This window comes from Peromyscus maniculatus, chromosome 3 (genome assembly GCF_049852395.1).
Source record: "Peromyscus maniculatus bairdii isolate BWxNUB_F1_BW_parent chromosome 3, HU_Pman_BW_mat_3.1, whole genome shotgun sequence".
In the NCBI taxonomy this organism is placed as follows: Eukaryota; Metazoa; Chordata; class Mammalia; order Rodentia; family Cricetidae; genus Peromyscus; species Peromyscus maniculatus.
In genome coordinates this window covers 146,636,367-146,656,824 of record NC_134854.1, presented here as the reverse complement: position 1 = coordinate 146,656,824, position 20,458 = coordinate 146,636,367, and the positions used below count along the sequence as shown (strand labels likewise).

The window sequence follows — 20,458 nt, the reverse complement described above, 5'->3', positions numbered from 1 at the left end:
GATTGTGGGCAGCTACTTTGGAAGTACAGAACAGATGATGAAATGAATTAGAAGATAAAGATCTTGACCCTGTCTACCCTGTCTACCCCTTTGCTTTTATTCTTTGCAGTCTCTTGCTAGGCCAAAGCCCTTCACCAGTCCCTGCCCTACTGTCTGCCATGCATCGAGGTCCACTGAGGCTCCGGTCAACTTCAAGAAGGTGCTCACAGGGATGCAGTCAGTTCCTCCCTCACAGGGATGCTCCTGACGATCTCTTCACAGTTGATTTTGGCTCTAGTGAGTTTACCGTTTTGGTGGGAATAGGAAACTGGCTTAGAAAACAAACTATCCCAGTTAGGAAGACATATTTGAGAACGCAATACCTGAAGTCATCTTTTTGTTTGTTTGCTTTTTTGATACAGGGTCTCATTATGTAGCATTGACAGGCCTGAAACTTACTATGTAGAGCACTCTGGCCTCGAACTCGTGGAGATCCACCTGTCTTTGCCTCCCAGTGTTAGGGTTAAAGGTGTGCACTACCACACCCAATTGTAATAATTTTTGAGTTGTTATATGAAATGTAATTATAGATACATGCAATTGAGATTTCCTACATCCAGTGCCCCTTTACCTCTGTGGCGGGTCAGCAGTGAGCCTGCCAGCTTAGGAAATTCTGCAGACACTAAGTCTTTCGGAGAAATTTAGGATTACATGGTATACTCCCCTGCCAAGTGCCGACCAGCAAGGCCTCCTCTCCACTATGCTTATTGGGCAGCACCCAAGAGGCAGGGCGCTTTCCTGTTCGTCGACACAGCCGTTCTCACTCAACTGCTGTGGTTTCTAAGAGGAAGGAAAAGTTGGCTACACCCAAAGAAGTGGCAGCGGTTGCCTTTGTATTCAGGAAAAAGCGAGCATCTGTGGCAGTTAGCGTGGACACTGTGTACTGTGTTACAGCCAGGCCGTGCCTAACTGTGGCAGTTAGCATGGACACCGTGTACTGTGTTACAGCCAGGCCGTGCCTAATTGTGGCAGTTAGTGTGGACACCGTGTACTGTGCCGCGGCAGGCCAGCCCAATGCCTAATTACTAGAGTTTGGATTATAGTCTAGGAGTAAGTTGGCTGTGGACAGGTTCCTGTTCTGAACTGCAAACCCTACGGTTTATGTGCGAAAACTGCCCTGTTGTTCTGCAGAAAGCTTGGCAGTCCCTGCTGGAGCCAAGTCCAGGCTGGACTCCAACAGGCAGAATGAATGCACAGACCCTGTTTAGTGGGGTCAGCCAGAGGATGAGATACCTACCTCACATAGGAGAAATATTGGGCAATCAGTGACTGGAGAAAGCATAATTTTTTTTTTTTAACCTATGAACAAAGCGTAAGATCAGGAGTAGGGCAGAATTCTACTTTGCCCCTGTGGGAGGAGGGCCTTAATTGGCCTCCCCTCTGGTCACCTCTGTACATCCATGGCTGGAAAGTCAGTTTGAAGAAGACTGACCGGAAAGTCTTTTCAAAACTTGTAAAAGGGGGAAAAATGAGGAAAGGCTCTAGAGAGACTGTGCTCCGCGTGCGGGCCACAGAGCGAGAGGAGAAGGGCACAGAGAGATTCATTCTGGGCCGGGAGGGGCGGGGCCAGCGGGATAGCAAGGTTAGGCATGCTAACAGTTACATCCTGCCCCAGGCTGTGTTCTGTCATGTCTTCGTCTATTAAATTCAAGTTACTGGAAAATATCCAATAAAAGATGTAATATATGAGAGCACAGCACATGTTTGGCATGTTTGAGAGACTTGGAACTCATCTGGACCCAACATCTCCCTGTGTCTGAGCACAGGCCACTCACCAGGGCTTCAGAAGCGAAGACAAAGATGAGCCCTGGTGGCTGCATTACCATCTATGAAATCTATGAAATCACATCCTTAGCTGTTCACAAAGAGCTTCAATTACAGAGACCTGTTGAGTAGGACCAAAGTGTTTATTATTGGAGAACTTATGTAACAAAGGGGCCACAGTGCACCATGGCCTTATCTGGATACCACCGTGGCCGTCTCTGGACCTCTAGCCTGGACCATCGTGTAGCTTGTTTTAGTACAGGCACACCGATTCATCCATCGAGAGCGTCGAGTCTCTGAAGTCAGCAATATGAATTCTGGAGTCCTCCATTCCCTCCTCCAGGAGTTTCACCTTTCCCTGATGGTCCTCTGAGCAGTGTGAAAAACAACCAGAGATAGCCAGTTTAGGGCTGCGTTATATTTAATAAGACCAAGCTGTCAGATAGTCTCACGGAGCCATGAAATTCATGGGCAAGGCAAAGCAGTATGCCTAGGTCACCAGGCTGGTGTCTAGAGAACATGAAATGCACAGGAAAGAAAAACTGTTTAAAGGGGTCCCAGGTCCCAGGGCATATTCCAGATCTACCCTGAAAATTGTAATGAGTTCAGAACAGGGATCCCCATTTCCCTCTTCGATTAGGGGCCTGTACATTATGTAACTAGGCCTACTTTGGATCTTAACAGAACTAGGGGGTGATTCTCCAACTCCAAAGCCTGCTTCACGAAAACCCACACTTCTCAGAGCATTCCTAATATATTGTAACTCTAGAGTATCAAAATTTGAGCAGGTCAGTGTCAGTGGTGTCTTTTAAACTGCATTTCTCTATTTTTCTTTCATCTGAATGAGCCCCAAACACCTTGTCATAACCCATGTGACTGTTGTAACAGGAAACCACAAACTCCAATGTTTTTACATCCTCTCTCAAATCGCCCAGAAGCAACAAAGATAATGTGGGAAGGGAATCTTGGCTGAAACAGGAAGTGATGAATATGCCCAAATCTTGTTTTTAAAGGAAGGATTGACACTGAAGAGCTCAAATATATCTCTCCAGGAGCAGGACTAGGAATAAATAATAGGTAACAGGAACAAGTACTTCTAGAGGCCGACCTCCCTTTAACCTGTCTTTGGCATATGGAAGCCCAAGACAGGACTAAAAAAGAGAGTCTCTTGTTCAAAACAGTTCAGATTTTCAACACAAAAATGCCATGCTGCCACTAAGTCCCATTCCCTGGACAGCAATCTTGGGCATACCCAGATCATGCACTCCACAGAATAAAGCCTTGGAAGAACTGTAGGCCAGGTAAGCCCTTCGTTTCTGTAAGTGTATTCTAGGTCCACTTAGAATAGACAAGTTTCCTAGGTGAGAAGCAAGGGGATGGGATAGATCTGTTCCTAGGAACCGGGTTAGAGTCATCCTGAAGGTAACAGTCTTCTTTTGTGGCCTTGAGAAAGTTCTGGATTACCTACTTCATGAGGCTGTGCAAACTCTACAGTCCCTTCAAACACAGACAGCCCCAGAGCCTGAACTTGAGAGTGTTCTGGGTAATTGTTGATTGTATCAACTTAAAAATTTTATTACATTACTCTCTTCAAACAAAATGTTTCAGCAAAAGAATATTTTGCCATTGTCTGTTACCTTTTAGGTTTTCAACACTTTTTTTTTGTTAAAGCAGATGTTGCAGTTTGGGAAATACTGTCACAATATTTAAATCTTAATATATATCTGAGATTGTTAGAACAGCTGTGGACAGGGTTCACAAGGCTGTCACAGAAGTGTCAGAGCAAAAAAGCAGAGTCTAAAATAGGCAAACTATCATTCTGTTTCTTTCTGGGTGGTCCCCCAAGGTCAGACCTCTCTCCGATGACCAAGACCACAGTTTCTCAAAGCCCCATTCCCTTGATTTTTCTTCTATACAAAGCCTGTCCTTCCTTGACATCTGTCCCGGAGGGCAGACTCTCTTCTGCACTGCATAGGTGGTCTCTCAAGCAACTTTGTCACCACATTGTTTGGTGTACAGTGGCAGCTGGTGACAGAGCCATCTGCCAGGGAAGGAACAGTCTAAAGATCGACATGAACAGTGTCACATGCATATATGCAGAGGAGATAAGGGCCAGAGTAGAATTTCAGCCTCGATATTCTTCCTTTCATAAAATAAAGATGCAGCGCCTCCTGGGTCTCATGGCGTTGGCATCTTCAGAACATGGAGATAGCCGAGGTTTCGAAGTGGGACTCAGGAGTGTGCTATGTAGACACCACACACCTCAATGTTGAAACCCCCTTAGGTGGTGATTACAGACATCAGGCTACGTCAAGGAGGGCGAGGGAGGGACCTCCATCTGATCCCTGCTCTCTCTCTTCCTACTCTCATGGCCCCCATGGGTAACATTCACATGTGCTCATGACTGAGACCAAAGTTGAGTGAGAAAAATCAATATTCTGAAACATCTTTACATAGATCCTCCCCTGAAGTCTCTGGGGGAGCATCTCTCAGATAACCAGATCCCCTCCACCTTCGTGGTTCATGAGTATCCCCAAATCCCTGGTTTAGTTTTAGCCACAGTTCAGTCCTCATCTACCTTAGTTCTTGGCTCTGTGACCTCACTGGCCTTACTGCCATCATAAATGACACCATGTCGCCTTGGCACTTCAAATCCAAAGTCACGTGGTCTGAGAGTTTAGAGAACAGGTGTCATCATCCAGAGAATACAGTGAGGACAGGATGTAGATTCAACATCCCAAGTATTGGCACCTCCAAGCCCCTGCCCACAGCTTTTGGCATTCCAGGCTCCTGGTGTTTCCTAGAGTTACCTCGGCACTTTGGCTTCTTTCTGCATTGATGAATCAGCAAGAGGAGGAGACAAAAGAGGAAGCAAGGTCCCAGGCTGAAACCCAGGATACTTGTCACAAAGAAGATCCCAGGCCCAGGGTTTGAATGGACTTCTGGAAGGAACATATTTTGAATATGGGGATGACAAGGAGGATCCTGTCTCTACTGATGATGCCTGTGGGTATTCAGGGTGATGAAGTCACAGCTTCAGGCACAATGGGAGATTGTGAGAGCCTGGTAGCCTCCTTGAAGGAAACAGGTCACTGGGCCTTAGAAGGCTAAATTTGTTCCTGGCCCCTTCTCTGTCTGTGTTTCCTTGGTAACCATGAGACAAACAGCTTCCTGAGGCACATCCCCCATGCTCTTCATGCCTCTCCACAAGTGCAAACACAATGAGACCAGCTGGTTATGAGCTGAAGCTCCAGAATTCGCGAAACCAAACAAATCTCTCCTTAAGTCATTCATCTCAAGTATCCAGTCACACCCAGTAGGGCAGGCTCCCATTTCACCTAGTACTGAAATGTGTCTGCTCCAAACAAGCATTTTTGAAGGGATGTCTTTGCACCTCTCTCATACATCAAGCTTGCCAAAGCAAATCACAGAGAGCTACCACAGCAGAAGTGTTTTCTCTCACAGTTAAAGAGGCTAAGGGGCCTGAGGAGATGGCTCAGTGGATGAGAGTGTTCACACTGCAAGCGTGAAGACCGGATTTCTAATCCCCAGAACCCACATAAGGAGCTGGCACAGCTGCTCATGCCTTTGGCCCGAGCATTGGGAGGCAGGGACAGAGATTCTGAAAGTTTGCTGGACAGGCAGCCTGGCTGGAATTGGTGAGCTTCTGGTTCAGTGACAGAGCCTGTCTCAAGTCCATAGGACAGAGAACGATAGCCTTGGCATCTTACTCTGGCTTCCACATGTGTCCACAAAGCAGCAGTTGTAAACTTACAAGTGTGTATCCCCTGCCCCCACATCCCACACAGCCTCACACAGTCCTGAATCATGGTGTCAGTATGCCACATTCCCTCCTGATGTCTACAGAAGGATACTTCGTGCCTCTTTCCAGCTTCCAGCATTCCCAGTGCTGTCCAGCAATTCTGGGCTAGTTTTGGCTTATGGAAACATTATTCTGTGTCTGCCTCCATCTTCACACGGCATCTTCCTTTGTGCAGAACTTGCCTTCACACGGTGTTCCTCTCTCTAACTCTCCTCCCCTTGTAAGACTGTGATTCATTGGACGATAGTTTACCCTTATCTATTATGACCTCACTTTTTACAGCTATCAAGATGCTGTTTCCAAATGAGGCCACAATCTGTAGTTCCAGATGACAGGGATTTTCTGGGGCACATGATCAAACCTAATACATATTTTTGAGATGCCAATGAGTAATTGTCACTTACAGAACTTCAATCCCTAGGGCCGATGTCTCCACTAACCAGATCATTTCATTCTCACACCCTCTTCACCCTGATTGTCTCACCATGAAAGTAGCACAGGACTACATAGTGTAGCATAGCATAGCATAGCATAGCATAGCACAGCACAGCACAGCACAGCATAGCATAGCATAGCATAGCATAGCATAGCATAGCATAGCACAGCATAGTATAGCATAGCACAGGACTACATAGCATGGCATGGCATGGCATGGCATGGCATGGCATGGCATAGCATAGCATAGCATAGCACAGCACAGCACAGCATAGCGTAGCATAGCATAGCATGGCATGGCATGGCATGGCATGGCATGGCATGGCATAGCATAGCATAGCATAGCATAGCGTAGTGTAGCATAGGATAGGATAGGATAGCATAGCATAGCATAGCACAGCATAGCACAGCACAGCACAGAACAGCATAGCATAGCGACTCCTTGCCACTTCACTGAACTTTGCCCAGCCAGATGTTCTCATCCCAAGACAGGCTCAGCCTCCTTAGATAGCCAGAGTAGAAATATACACAGAAAGTACAAAAAACAAGGCACTCCTTTAGTCATCCATGAATACAGAAATCTTGGAAGCATCATAAATGACATAATCTAAGTGAATTATGTTCATATTTTCTTTTATCCCCAGTACAATTGGTACCAGGAGCCTTGGATCTGCAGCAATCCGTGCTTAGAGTGGATGTTCTCAGAAAGCTGTAACTGAGGTGACCGGATTCATCCTGAGTGTGAGCAATACTACTTCACAGGACAGGGTCCCAGACTTAATAAGAAGTGAAAAGGCAAAGGCTGGCTTAGCATGAGCATTTCCCTTCTCTACTTCCTGGTCGGCACTACTGACCAAGCTATTCCTTCTGCGTTACCTTCCCCACCTCGGTAGACTGTATTCCTCCAAACTGCGAGCCACAGCAAACCTCTCTCTAATGTTGCTCCTTCGTCAGGTGTTTGGTGTCCAGCGTGAGAAGAAAACAATACACACACAATGCACGAACGGTCCAGGACAGGCTGGGAACCAAAATTTTGAGCCCCAAGTAGTAGAGTCTCTGGATATTTTTAAGCACTTCACAGCTGTGCAAATGGAGGCACTAGGCCTTTGTATCCATGTTGGAAAGAGCCACCAGACGAGGACAGTCCCAAGCACATCCACACACACCATCCCCTATAGCAATTGGGTGTCTGTTTCACTACAGCGCCCTCTGATTTGCTTGCTTTGTGCTTTAAGGATCCATGACTTATTAAGCTCTGAGCGCGTACTCTTTTTGGATGTTTGCATGCTCCTTATACGTAGAAAACTTCCAACAGGAGTGTTAGCAGGACAAGCTGCAGGCACAGCCCTACATTTGGCACTTGGCCTCACAGCCTTTGCTCACTCCTTGCCTGCTCCATCACCTTCTACATTTTCCTCACACTCTGTGAGTGCCCTTGCTGGTCAAGGTGGTCCACCTGATGGGGTCACTTAGATTCCAAAACTCTGGTCACCATGTATACTTCTCAGGCTGTAGGAGTTGGACATTTATTAACAAAATGAGGGAAGGGAGGGTCACCAAATAGTTAGAGAAGGAGAGGAGAAACTGTGTGGGCCAAAAATAGTAACTAACTAACTAACTAACTTCTGAAGATGGAAGAGGAAGAAAAATATTCTTTAACTGAGGTAGAAAAACTCACTGGAAACCATGGAGACCAGAAGTAGGCAGCACAAACATTCACTGAGTGTTAAAAGAGTAGACATGCTAATTCAGATTAGAGGGAAGCTATCCTTTTGATATACAGAATAAATAGAGACACTTTCTGATGAGGGGAAATGGCAGAGCTGTGGTTAACAACCTGCCCTGACAGAGGGCTGAATGAAGTTATTCAAATGAGAGGGGATTGTCTTAGGGTCTCTATTACTGTGAAGAGACATCATGACCATGGCAACTCTTACAAAGGAAAAACATTTAATGACGGTTCATTATCATCATGGTGCAACCTGGTGGTGTGCAGGCAGACACAGTGCTGGAGAAATAGCCAAGTATCCTCCATCTTGACTGGCAAGCAACAGGAAGTGGTCTGAAACACTGGGTGGTGTCTTGAACATGTATGAGACCTCAAAGCCACTTCCACAATGACACACTTCCTCCAATAAGACCACTCCTACTCCAAAAGGCCACACCTTCTAAAAGTGCCCTTCCTTTGGGGGGCATTTTCTTTCAGAGCACCACAGAGATGGAGCAAAAGGACATTGGGAGCATCTACAGTGAGGAGAGAAATGGCATGGGTCAGCACAGAAGCCCGTGGAACAGGGTACCCTGGTTCTCTTGAATTTAAAGAACTATGTTTGCCAGTTGAAACCAAAATGTAATGTTACTTGGTATGGTTCTCAATATATGTAGGGGAATATTTAAGCAATTATTTCATAAATGACCTCAAAAGGAAAACTTCTGTGTGCTGTCTGGTTTTATGTCAGCTTGACACAAACTAGAGTCATTTGGAAAGAGAGAACCTTAATTGATAAAATGTTCCTACCAGACTAGCCCATGGGTAAGCCTATGGTACATTTTCTTCATTAGTGATTGATGTGGGAAGACCTAGCCCATTGCGGGTGGTGCCATCCCTGAGCTGGTGGTCCTGGGTTCTATATGAAAGCAGGCTGAGCTATTCTTGAGGAGCAAGCCAGTAAACAGCATCCCTCCATGGCCTCTGCATCATCCTTTGCCTCCAGGTTCCTGCCCTGACTTCCTGGTTGATGAATAGAAATGTAAACCGAAATAAACCTTTTCTTCCCCAAGTTGTTTTTGGTCACAGAGTTTTATCACAGTTGATAGAACCCTAACTAAGACATTATACATTCTTCTAAAGGAAGTCAAGTATCTTTACCTGCTGAGCCATCTTGCCGGTCCAGATTGCTGAAAAATGTTCTGGAAAGCTGCAAGAAAGATGTCAAAGGGGAAACAGAAGAATTAAAAAGAGAATGGACAGAAAACAAATAGTAAAGAGTGAGATACAAGCCCCGACATACTGATGTAGAAGAAACCCAAACTAACAAAATTGTTGTTATAAAGGATTTGCTAATAGATTTACTTAGGAGACATTAAGTCACACAAAGTAGAATTTAGCTAAGGGAGTGCTGGTTCTGAAATATGTCAGAGATAAATAATATGCTAACCAGGCCTGTTAGAGATAAGCAAAAACCTAGGATGCAAATGTTTGCTCACCAGGACTGACCATCCATCAGATGCATCCCCAAAGAACATGCTTCCACCAGGCAGCTCAGAGGGGTAGCTCTGCTTACCTTGAGCATACACTAGGACAGTGAAGAGGAGAGAAGAAAGTCCCCAAAGGAAGCAGCATCCATGCTTGGACACTTTGGTCCCAAGCTTCAGCTTCCTCAGTGTGGGAAACCCTACCAGCCCTTAATACGGCTCCGGCAACAGGAGAAGGCTTATATAGCCCCACACTTTGACATGGCCGTCTTCCGGGAGCCAGCTGAAACTATTCAGTCTTCATAAATAAGCTGCCCATTTTCAGACAGGAGTACACACGGCGGGATTGGATGGTGAAGGTGGTCATGGCGGCGATGACATGTGTACATGTGATGAAGACCGACATGAGAACCTTGCTGCGTCCGGAGAAAACCTCCCAATTAGAATCTACGATTACATCCACATGACTTCTCACCTCCAGTCTGAGCCTGACATTGAGTTTTTGTCTTCTTTTGCTGCCCTGTGGACCCACACCCATTTCTGCTTAGCTGTAGTTTTCCTCTAGCCCCGGCTGTCTACAGAACGCTGTCTTTCAGCCCGGGTTGCTGCCTTCTCACCTCCTGGGAAGCTGGCCCTCTAATTCCACTGCTGCAGTAAGACACTGATACAAGTGTAGGTGATCATGGATGGGAGGATATTAGCATTGAGAGAGCACAGAAGTATGCACAGCCTTCTCAGAGACGTCAAAAGGGCCTCTCAAGATCCCTCTCGAACTCTTCTGTGACATCCTAGTGAACCAGCTGCTTGGAAGAGCAACATTCCTGTGAATGTCTTCATGGCGAGCAATCTTATTGCTTCCTGACCCCGTGAGAAATCTGGTTCCTGCTGGGTGTGTGGTTCAGCGGAACTAGAACGCCCATGTTCGAGCTCTTGAGGTGCAAACCCCGCCTCTGTGCCTGGAGACCTGCTCCTCTCCGTGTGGCATTGGGCCCGGATGCTGTTGCAGGGTTCCCCACCTCCCTCCACCCTATCCACCCCTTTTCAAGCCCTTCCAGTCAGCATCCCTGCCCCTCCTTTCTGGGAGACTGCACCTTCCGAGAAGAAGCAGTTCTGATCTTCACTCTCTCATTACTTGTCTTGGAACCTCAGGTTCATGGAGGCTTGGCTACAAGCCAATGCAGCTGTCCTTTCCCAGGCTTTGCTTTCAGAGGTGTTGGTAGACTCTCAAAATGTACACAGTATTAACCATATGATGACCAACGTCGAGAGACATTGGTCTCTCGAGTAAATGAGTTTCTTATTAGGTTAAAAAGGGGTTTTTCCTCCCAGGGAACTTTTTCTAAGCTTGTGTTAGAGCATGTTAAAGTTCTCAGCACACATGAGTTGGTATGTGTCTGAGTGTTCCTGCCTGCATGTATGTCTGTGTGTATGTCAACATTTATGCTGGCATGCATGTCAGCGTGGGCCTCCTGCCTGGGTCGACAGCTTCTGGTGAGTTGTGAAGCTCCCTGCACAGCTGTGGTGAGACTTAACCCTGGTTCATATCGGGTTTCAGTCTCAGGCTCATTGCTTCTACTGTGAGCTGTGGAACGGCTTGTGCCTGTTGGCTTCTGGGGCAGCTCAGCCCTCCTCCCTGGGTCTGCAGCTCCTGCCATCCTTGGCTGTGGAGCTCCCAGTGTGTCGAGTCTGTCAGCCTTACCCCGTTCTGCGTCCTCAGCTTGCACTGTGAGTTGTGATACATCAGACTTTTGCGATTCTGTGCTTTGAGGATTTTTTTCCCCTCCAGAATTTACCTTCCTTAATTTTCAATCAGTTGTTATCTGTTTTTTTTTTTTTAAACCCACACCATTTATCAATTCAATAAAATAAGCTGAGTTAGCCCCAGTGCTGCAGGCCTATAATCTAAACTACTCAGGAGGCTGAGGCAGGAGGATCATAAATGCAAGGCCTGCCCATGCCAGCTTAGTGATATTCTGTCTCAAAAAGCAAAAGCAAAAGCCAACACTAAGTGTGGTGGTTTGAAAGAAATGGCCCCCACAGGGAGTGGCACTATTAGGAGGTGTGGCTTTGTTGGAGTGGGTGTGGCCTTGCTGGAGGAAGTGTGGGTGTGGGCTGTGCGGTCTCCTTTGCTCAAGCTATGCTTGGTGTGACACTCAGTTCACTTCCTGCTGCCTGCAGATGAAGATGTAGAGCTCTCAGCTCCTTCTCTAGCCTCATGTCTGCCTGCATGCCACCGTGTCTCACCAGGATGATAATGGACTAAACCTCTGAAACTGTAAGCTGCCCCAATTGAATGCTTTCCTTTATAAGAGTGGCCATGGAAGGGATATCGAAATCATGGTGGGGAAACGTACAGAGACGGCCAGCCAAACTCGTGGAAACGCACGAACTGTGGACCAATAGCTGTGGAGCCCCCATGGTGCTGGACTAGGCCCTCTGGATAGGTGAGACAGTTGTTCAGTTTGAACTGCTTAGGGGGCCCCCAGGCAGTGGGATTGGGATCCGTCCCTGGTGCATGACCCGGCTTTTTGGAGCCCAGTGCCTATGGTGGGACACCTTGTTCATTCAGCCTTGGTGCAGGGAGGAGGGGCTTGGACCTGCTTCAACTGAATGTACCAGGCTCTGCTGACTCTCCACGGGAGACTTTGCCTTAGAGGAGGTGGGAATGGGGGATGGGTTGGTGGGGAAGTCTGGGGGGTGGGAGGAGGGAGGAGAGGGGGATCTGTAGTTGGTATGTAAAATGAATAGAAAATTTCTTAATAATAATAATAATAATAATAATAATAATAATAATAATAAAATTAAAAAGAGTTGCCATGGTCGTGATGTTTCTTCACAGCAATAGAAACCCTAACTAAGACAGTCCCCTAGGGTAGAGGCCAGCTAGCTCCTGCCTGGCTCTCACAATCTCCCATTGTGCCTGAAGCAGTGACTTCACTGCCCAGAGGTACCCTCCAAGCACCAGAAAGGGGCAAAGCAGCCCATGTCCTTCTCATACTCAAGACATGTTCTTTTCAGGGATCCACTCAAATCCTAATCCCGGGGTCGTTTTTGTGGTCAGTGTCCTTGGTTTCATTATGGGACACTGCGTTTTCCTTTTTCTCATTATTCTGGCGATTCATCAGTGCAGAAAGAGAAGAATGATCCAAGGTAGAGAACAGCAGGATCCTGGGATGCTGAGAGCTGTAGGCAGTGGGTGGGAAGAACCAGTGGATGTGGGATAGGATCTATCCTGTCTTCCCAAAATTTCTGGATGGTGACATTTGTTCTTTAAACTCTAAAACTCAGTGATTTTGGGTTAGAAGTGTCAAGAAACATAGTGTCATGGTAAAAGTATAATTAGGGCCAGGAGTAGAATATAAGATTATGAATGAGGGTATGATTGGGCAGGAATTTTAGAGTTGTCTAGAAGGCATGAAGAAAGTGGGGATCTGATGGTCTGAAAGCAGACTAGAGAGCTCAGGGGAGAGTCTATGTGAAGGCATTTCAGGGTGTGAGTTTCCTCATTGAACATTCTTTTTTAGTCATGGCTACATGTGAATATTATCTCTATGCAGCTGCAGGCGAGGAAAACCATGGTGGCCATGAGACAGGGAGGAGAAGCAGTTGGAGTCAAGAGGAGGTCCCTCACCTCTCGAGTGTGGACTTCAGTCTCCTCAATCATGTGGGAAGATTCTCAGAGTGTGCACGGTATCTGCACGTAGCGTTCTAAGTCCTACCTCAGAGCTGTGTCCACGTGCTGAAGATGTCAAGAGATCTCTGTGATCTCCAGAAGATATCAAGTCCTCTGTTTTCTAGAAGAAAACATTTCAAGGCTGAATTTCTGTCCTGAGCCTTATCTAGCATTTACATGTGTGAACTATGCTCATGTCCTGTCCTTAAAATGTTCCTTGTTTGATGACTCAGGGGCTAAGCTGTGACAGTTCACTGAGCGGTATATCAAAGTTGGTCTGGATATGTGCTAGGAAGTGTGGGGAAATGGCTCTTGAAACAGGCGTGGCTGCGTGTGGAAGGGCGCTAAAGGGAACACTTTGGAAAGCTACACCTAGGAGTCCTAGGAGAAGGATGGCACAGAGTTTTTTCTTATGATAGAAGAAAAATGACCTTTCATCCAACTGTTTATGCTCTGATTTTTATTGTGATACCTCTGTGACAGCCTTGTGGTCCATAGCCATAGCTGATCTAGCAGGTTCAGATAAGTATTTGTATCTAAATAATGTGACAGTATTTTTCAAACCAATGTGTCAGGTTGGAGGAAAAAGTGTAATATTAAAAGGTGGCTGGCAATGACAAAATATTTTGTGAAAGATATTGGGATCTGGTGCACACTTTATTCAAAGAAAATAATACATTCAAATGTTGAAGCTGATTTGTCTAATAACAATTATCCAGAATGCTTTCAGGTACAAAATCTGGGATTGTCAGTACTTGAAGATACTACAGGATTTACATAGCCAAATACCTCTACAAGATAGAGTAAATGGAAGTAGGCGACAAGTTTCTCATGGTTATAAAACAAAAAGTCAGTGTTAGATGCAGAATGACCCTATTTTGCATCCCATGAAAAAGCTCATCACTTTTCTACATTTCTCACCCTGTTCTTTTCTTAGAGGAGATGAGGTTATTTATAGAAGTCAAGTGTCTGCTGGGCCTGCAAGTCTCTATGAGTGTCCTGTCTGTGAAGTGGATAAGCTGGACATCCCAGGGCTACTCCATGGCAATGGGACCCAAGCGGCAGCACAGGACACTGAGCCTTTAGGTCTTACATTTATAATCCACCCTCTCTTCCAGTTGTTAAGAATCCATAAATGGGTTAATCCGTTGATGAAATCAGAGCACGCATGACCCATTCACCTCCCCTGGGCACACTGCTGTGCTGGGGAAACAAGCCTTCGGCAGATGAGCTTTGTGGAGATATTTAAAGCCCATATCTTAACGTGCATCCATTCAAGGACCTCAATAGAAAGTTAGGGTTATCTCTGTGGTTTGCTGGAAAGTCGAGATTCGTTAGCTGTCCTCATAGACTAGTTGGGAACAGATCACATACTTTTCTGTCACTAGTTTCGTGAGATTTTGCATGGAAAAGCAAGGTATTTCCAGTTCTCTCCTCTGATTCTATGTCCATGTTTGTATGGACAGACTGAGAAACATCTTTTTAGAGTTCCTGAGTTGGCACCAACCTCTAGGACAGACATTACTGAGAAAATAATCCGAGCTCACTTTCTCAGGACCTCCTCTTTGTGGCTTGCCCATGGTTCAGATGTCTCCAGGAGGCTCCTATTGTCTTTGGGTTGTAACATAACGAGACTCTAAACTTTCTGTTCCTGTTTGTTTTTCCTATTGCTCAGAGGAAGAACTGATGAAGGAGAGAATCCTGAATAAGGAAGAAGGGGCTGGAAGTCTGTTCACTGAGCTAAGAGACCCTGGGGTGTCATCGAATGAACCAGTGTGGCTGTCCTGAAACCATCTGAGTTATGTTCCAGGCTAGGGTTCAGAGACCACCACAATGGTGACCAGATCTGCCAACACTGCATTGTGTCCTCTTTTTGCATAAACTATCCCATAATAAATACGGTGTCCTTCTCATACCACTCTGTGTAGTTGAGAAATCTTTGCGACCGTCTCATGACTAGTAGAGACTGATTTTATAGAATTGGTAAAGCAGCCTCTCAACACATACATGTATTTCCTCCTCTTCAGAGACATTCTGGTGGGGGAGATATCAGATTTCCATCCCAACGATCAATCTTACAGTGAAGACGATGGAAGAGTCTAGAAATGTTCTGTGATGATTACAACAATTGTTTCTTCTGTAATTTTGGCCTTTCTCTCAGTGAATCTCAGTGATTCAAATATGGTTACATGAGGAGAGACAACTTTCTAAGAGAGATATAAGTCAAAATATAAAAACTCAGACACATGATTAGAATGCAGAGATACAGAAGTTAGTTGGAAGCAGGACATTTCCAAGCTATTAATTTTAAAATTTGGGCCATGGAGCAATTATATTTCAATTTACTTCTAAGCCCAATGGATTCTTTTAATGGTTGAGTTACTGGGGCACAGTGCCGTGGATGTTCTCATTTGGATAGTAAACAGAAACATCTAGCTCTCAGTGAAGCTTGTCTCACACATTCTCAAGACCAGGGCTTTTATTATTCAATTAATTATTCCCAGCCCAATCACAGTGTCCCTTCTCTCTCTCCCTCCTCTCCTCCCAGTCTCTCCCCACATCCTTCCTCCTGCCCTGCCCCCATATCTGCTCCTTCCCCTTCTCTTCAGAAAAGAAACACAAGTATTTCATTTCATTTTGTTGATGAATTAATTTACTTTTTTTTTTGATAATGATGACTGAACTCAGGGTCTCACAAACCATGTAATCACTCTACTATGGAATGACACCCCTCCAGCCTTGTGATGTTTTAAAATGAAAGCACACAGGGTTTAGTTGAGAAAACTATTTCAGGTGACTTTTTCTTACTTCCTCTGGCCATAAGAGGAGATCAGAAACTTCCCTTCCTTTGGTGGGCTAGAGCAGTGCTTGAAGTGGACCACAGACTACTGCTAGTCTAGTCTACAAGGATGCAGAATATTTTTTTGTTTTGTTCAAAATGTTATAGCTGTGATGAAGGTGGGAACGCCTTCTTGGCTCATCGCCTTGGAAATGCTCATGTACAACATCTCGGAAAATATTGGCAAATGGTCGATTATATGTGAACTGATCTCCATTTCCACCATTGCTGTTCTCCACCATCTTGGATTGGCTTATCTGAAGAAATGAAGTGCTTTTCTAGGTGGGGAATAAAGGGAAGACAAATGACAATGGATGAGTAGAAAAGCCTCTGCTTGTCTCTCCACATTCTACTCCAGTGTGTGTCCATCAGTGGGAAAGGAAGGAAACAAGGCAGCTATTTTTCTATCTGTGGTGTGGTTGGTGGGATCATATATTGGGCAGAGTAAGATCAGTCTGGCTGGCTCTCTGAACTCCCTGGGAGAAGTCATTAGAGTCGGCATATCATATAGGTGTAGAAGTAGCTTCCACAGACAGAATGGCCAAACTCTCCAGGCCATCCAATAACAAGGAGAGTGGTTGAATTAATGGGTAGACTTGAATTAGTGCATAGACTTGCTATATAATTTCTCATGGCTCTCCCATTACTTCTGTGTGTTTTTGTTGAATTCTGTCTTTATTTTTTGTCCCTCCCCACAATGCTTTCCAGCTTCTCTCTGTTCCATTTCATTTAGTACGTGAGCAGTTTACCATCTTCTCCTTCAAAACCACCCTTAAGAGCTCGTGCCACCTACTCAACAGTTTGCCCCTTTTGGTGTTAAAGGAAAGGCAGAAAGGGTTAGAGCCGGGGCAGGGTGTGACCAGCAGAACCTTCACCAAACCGCGCTGTCCCACAGCTCTTCTCTCTCGGCCCCTCCACAGGACGGGTTTCTCTTGGGGTCTCTTCCGTCTTCCCCATGACTCTCACCTGCTCATCTTGACTTTTTTTTTTTTTTTGTATCTGTTGAAAGGTTGTCACTTCTGTCTTCTACAAACATCTTCCTGTCACGGGAATAGACATGCGACAGGAGAGGAAGCCAGTTAAGCACTCCTTCCCACAGAGGCAAAGCAGAACTTTGTCCACGTCAGATCCTAGTTTTTTTTTCTTCATGGCCAGGGAATCAGAGACACTCTGTGCTGCCTACAGTCTCTATTTGGCCACTCTTGTTTCCCTGATTCTCATTTTTGCCGTAGCCTGGGTATTAGCTGATCCCACCAAACAGGATCTGTGTTTTGCCTATTAGGGGCCTAGATTAACTTTGTGTTTTGTACTGGTTCCAAGGGCAATGTCCAAATTTCAGCCTAGAACCCTTATAGAGTTTTGTTACAGAAACAGGTCACTCTGGATTTTGTGGGTGCAGATAGGAACCTTGTGCACTGAGTTACTTTACTGCTTTACTTTTACTTTTACTCTTTACTGCTAGGAATATAGACCCAGTTAACAAATTGGTCATGTGCTGAACTTTTGAAACACAGTACACAGGTGACATCAACTTTTGCTTCTGTTACGTATAACCCATGCATGGTGCTTTCTTGGATGCAAAGCAAGTGTTGTATTTTAAATTTCCATAGAGTAAATTTTTGCTTCATGATACAAACCACCGTGTTTACAAATACAAATAGGTGTTTGATGGACAGAAAAAGACTCTGAACCTCTGGTGATATCTGGTAGATGGTAACAGAAAGCCCTTGCTGATCTCCACTTTGTCTGAAGTTGTGTGTTATGCATATCTTACATTGCTTTGGAAGGGCTATACCATCTGCAGAGTTTCTCTAGCTAGAATGATCACCATTGAACCATCACAGACAAAGGGACACTTAATTTTAGAATTTGAAATCAAACAATTCATTGATAATATCTGATGAAGTTTGGTTCCAAAATGACAACTGTTTTTTACTGTTTTCAAAATACATCTGCATAAAGTAGAAACATTTGTTTTCTATGCCCCAGTTCCATTTTTCTGCAAGAACACAGAACTAACAGAGATACCCTAGCCTTCAAAAGAACCCTGGAAGAATAGTAACAATTATGTGAGTAAATAATCAACAAATGAACCCCATTGGAGTGAACATTTTCTCTGAGTGGACTGATGCATAGGTTGACCTGGAGACTGGATTGCAATGGGTATGGCAGGCGTTGGGGAGTGAGAGGAGGCTGCACTGGAGAAATCCAAACTGCATTCAGGACAAGTTCTGAAATGCAATCATTTTCCAGCTTCTCGTATGGCTTGTTCCACAGCCACCGAAGGCTGTGGCCGCCATCCCAACTACTGACTGTCCACAGCCACTGAAGGCTGTGGCCACCAGCCCAACTACTGACTGTGCCCACAACTCTTCACAGAAGTAAGAACATTGCTTAGCATTGAGATGCTAAGCAATAAAGAAATTGGGAAGTGGCATAGACATAATAAAAAACCAAATTATTGAGTCGGAATATCATTTTACCAGGGAGGCAAGAGAAAAGAATAGAAGCAGAAATATTGCTGATGTTCTAAAGGATACAGAGGCAGAAGCTACCTATCAGGTCCCAGAAGAAAATAAACAGATGTGCAGTAAAAATAACAGAAGAGCTAATAAGAATAGGTAAGGAAATAATAGTATATTTATAAGTATATTTGTATTAATACTATAAATAAGTAAGTAAGCTAATAGAAGTAAAACAAATATCTTGAGGTCTTAATTTGGAAAGAGCCGCAGAGTGCTCGTCAACCAAGATAATCAGAAGAATCACATCTAGGCCTATCAGAGGGAGAACACAAATGCATCAAAGCAAAACTTCTAGAAAAGGCACGGTCCTCTGTCTGGAAACCACAGCGGTCACTGTGGCTTTCATCGCACCCCACGTGGCGTGCTCTGGCCACAGTTTCATCAGTCTCTAAATATTTCCTAGTTTAACTTCTTTGATCCATGGGTTAAAAGTGTGCTACCTAATTTCTGCAAATTTGTGGATTTTGGACTTGTGCTTCCTAATGATTTCTAACTTTATCCCACCCATCACAGCTGGAGAAAATCCACGATCTACAGAGTCCATATTCCAGAAGCTTCCATGAATGACTGATTCATGCCAGTGCTGAATTCTATGGACAGCACAGATTTGCCATGAAATACTCTATAGAGTGTACAGGACTTGGGAGCTGGCAAAGACTATGTGACTATGGAAGACACAGCATTATCTTCCCATGGGTATTCACTGGTCACTGTAGGGAAGACTGTGTTTAAACAAGCATTGGGAAAATGGCATACTTGGAGGACATTATAGGATAGAGTTACCCTGTGCCAGTAGGTTGATAGTCTCTGGGAAAAGTGACTTTAAGCATGAGACAACTTCTATTGTAAAAACTTCCAGAAAGGGTAGCTGGGTTGATCTAAATATGGAGGAGAATGTTGGCTAGGACTGTGTAATGGATTAGGAATGTAGAGACATTAATTCAAGGGAAGTCCCACTATTGAGTGCTATGGTTTCAATGTGTCAATCCAAAGGCAATGCTTTGGAAGCTCATTTCCCCTACATCACTAGAAGGGGGTCCTAGAAGAGGTGATCATACTGGTGGGCAAATACCATTGTGGCAAGAGTGGGTAGGCATCCTGAGTGGGTCGTTATAAAGCCAGTCAACTCTCCTGTATCTCTTTTGCATGCACCCCTGACCTCTTCTTTGATAGAATGGCACATCCACAAAGCCCCCAGTAGGGATATCCCCAGCTCTGGACTTCCCAGCCTCAAGGACAGTGAGCAGAGGAAATCTTTACCCATTCTGTGACATTTGGCCACGGTAGTAGGAAATGGATGAAGGCGCAGAGAAAGGCTTTGTGCCATACCAGGTAGGGTTAGCCCATCCTTTTGCCTTCTCTTCACTTTCTTTTGGGAAATGCTGCTGGGACCAGGGAGCATGTTGTGGGGGTTCTCAAAGCACCCAGGATATTCCTGTTGTGCTCAGAAGGGAGATACCACTCTCATCTTGGAAAATGAAGTGTTTTCTCCTCATTGACCCATGTAATGGGGGAGGTATTCCTGTCCTTGGATAAGACACACGTTTCTGATGAACACCAGGCAAGGGATGGCAGGGATTCTAGGAAAGAACAGAAAATCTTTCTTGAGGAATACATATTCCTTCTTGATTTGATTCTCAAATTTGAATGTTAATCCCTTAAAACTAATCCCAGAATTGAGAAATCTAAAGCAATATATTGGCTCCTCCTTATGAATATAGGTATTGCAATGTAATACGTTGTACTTTCTGAATACATAGAAAGCTACCTTCTTGACTGGTCTGGACAGCCAATTTTGTGTTTGTCCCCTAAAGAAAACTACATAGGGGCTGAGGAGGTGTCTCAGTGGGTAAAGGGCTTCCTGTGCAAACTTAAGGACCAGAGTTAAGATCTCTAACATCCATGTTAAAGCTGTGTGGTACAGGTCTGAAATCTTAGTGCTAGTGTGTGTGTGTGTGTGTGTGTGTGTGTGTGTGTGTGTGTGTGTGTGTGTTTGCATGGGTGTGCAAACAGCTTGCTAGCCTGCTAGTCTAGATGATATGGCAACTATCATTTATCCTGTCTCCAAAAAAGGTGGAGAGCAATAAGAGGAAGACATCTGATGCCAATTTCTGACCTCACATATGTACACAGGGTGATCATACCTACACACACATGCACACATC

General features: G+C 45.0%; 2 long non-coding RNA genes across 2 annotated transcripts; one reads left to right on the top strand and one right to left on the bottom strand.

Annotated features, from left to right (window-relative positions):
- Positions 1–1,927: 1,927 nt before the first annotated feature.
- Positions 1,928–5,832, bottom strand: LOC121828113 (uncharacterized). Its single transcript, XR_006070586.2, has 2 exons — positions 4,614–5,832; positions 1,928–2,172 (listed from the first exon to the last, which is right to left on the bottom strand). It is a non-coding gene; the product is annotated as an uncharacterized LOC121828113 (long non-coding RNA).
- Positions 5,833–12,129: 6,297 nt separating this feature from the next.
- Positions 12,130–14,844, top strand: LOC143272518 (uncharacterized). Its single transcript, XR_013050156.1, has 2 exons — positions 12,130–12,406; positions 14,605–14,844. It is a non-coding gene; the product is annotated as an uncharacterized LOC143272518 (long non-coding RNA).
- Positions 14,845–20,458: the final 5,614 nt, after the last annotated feature.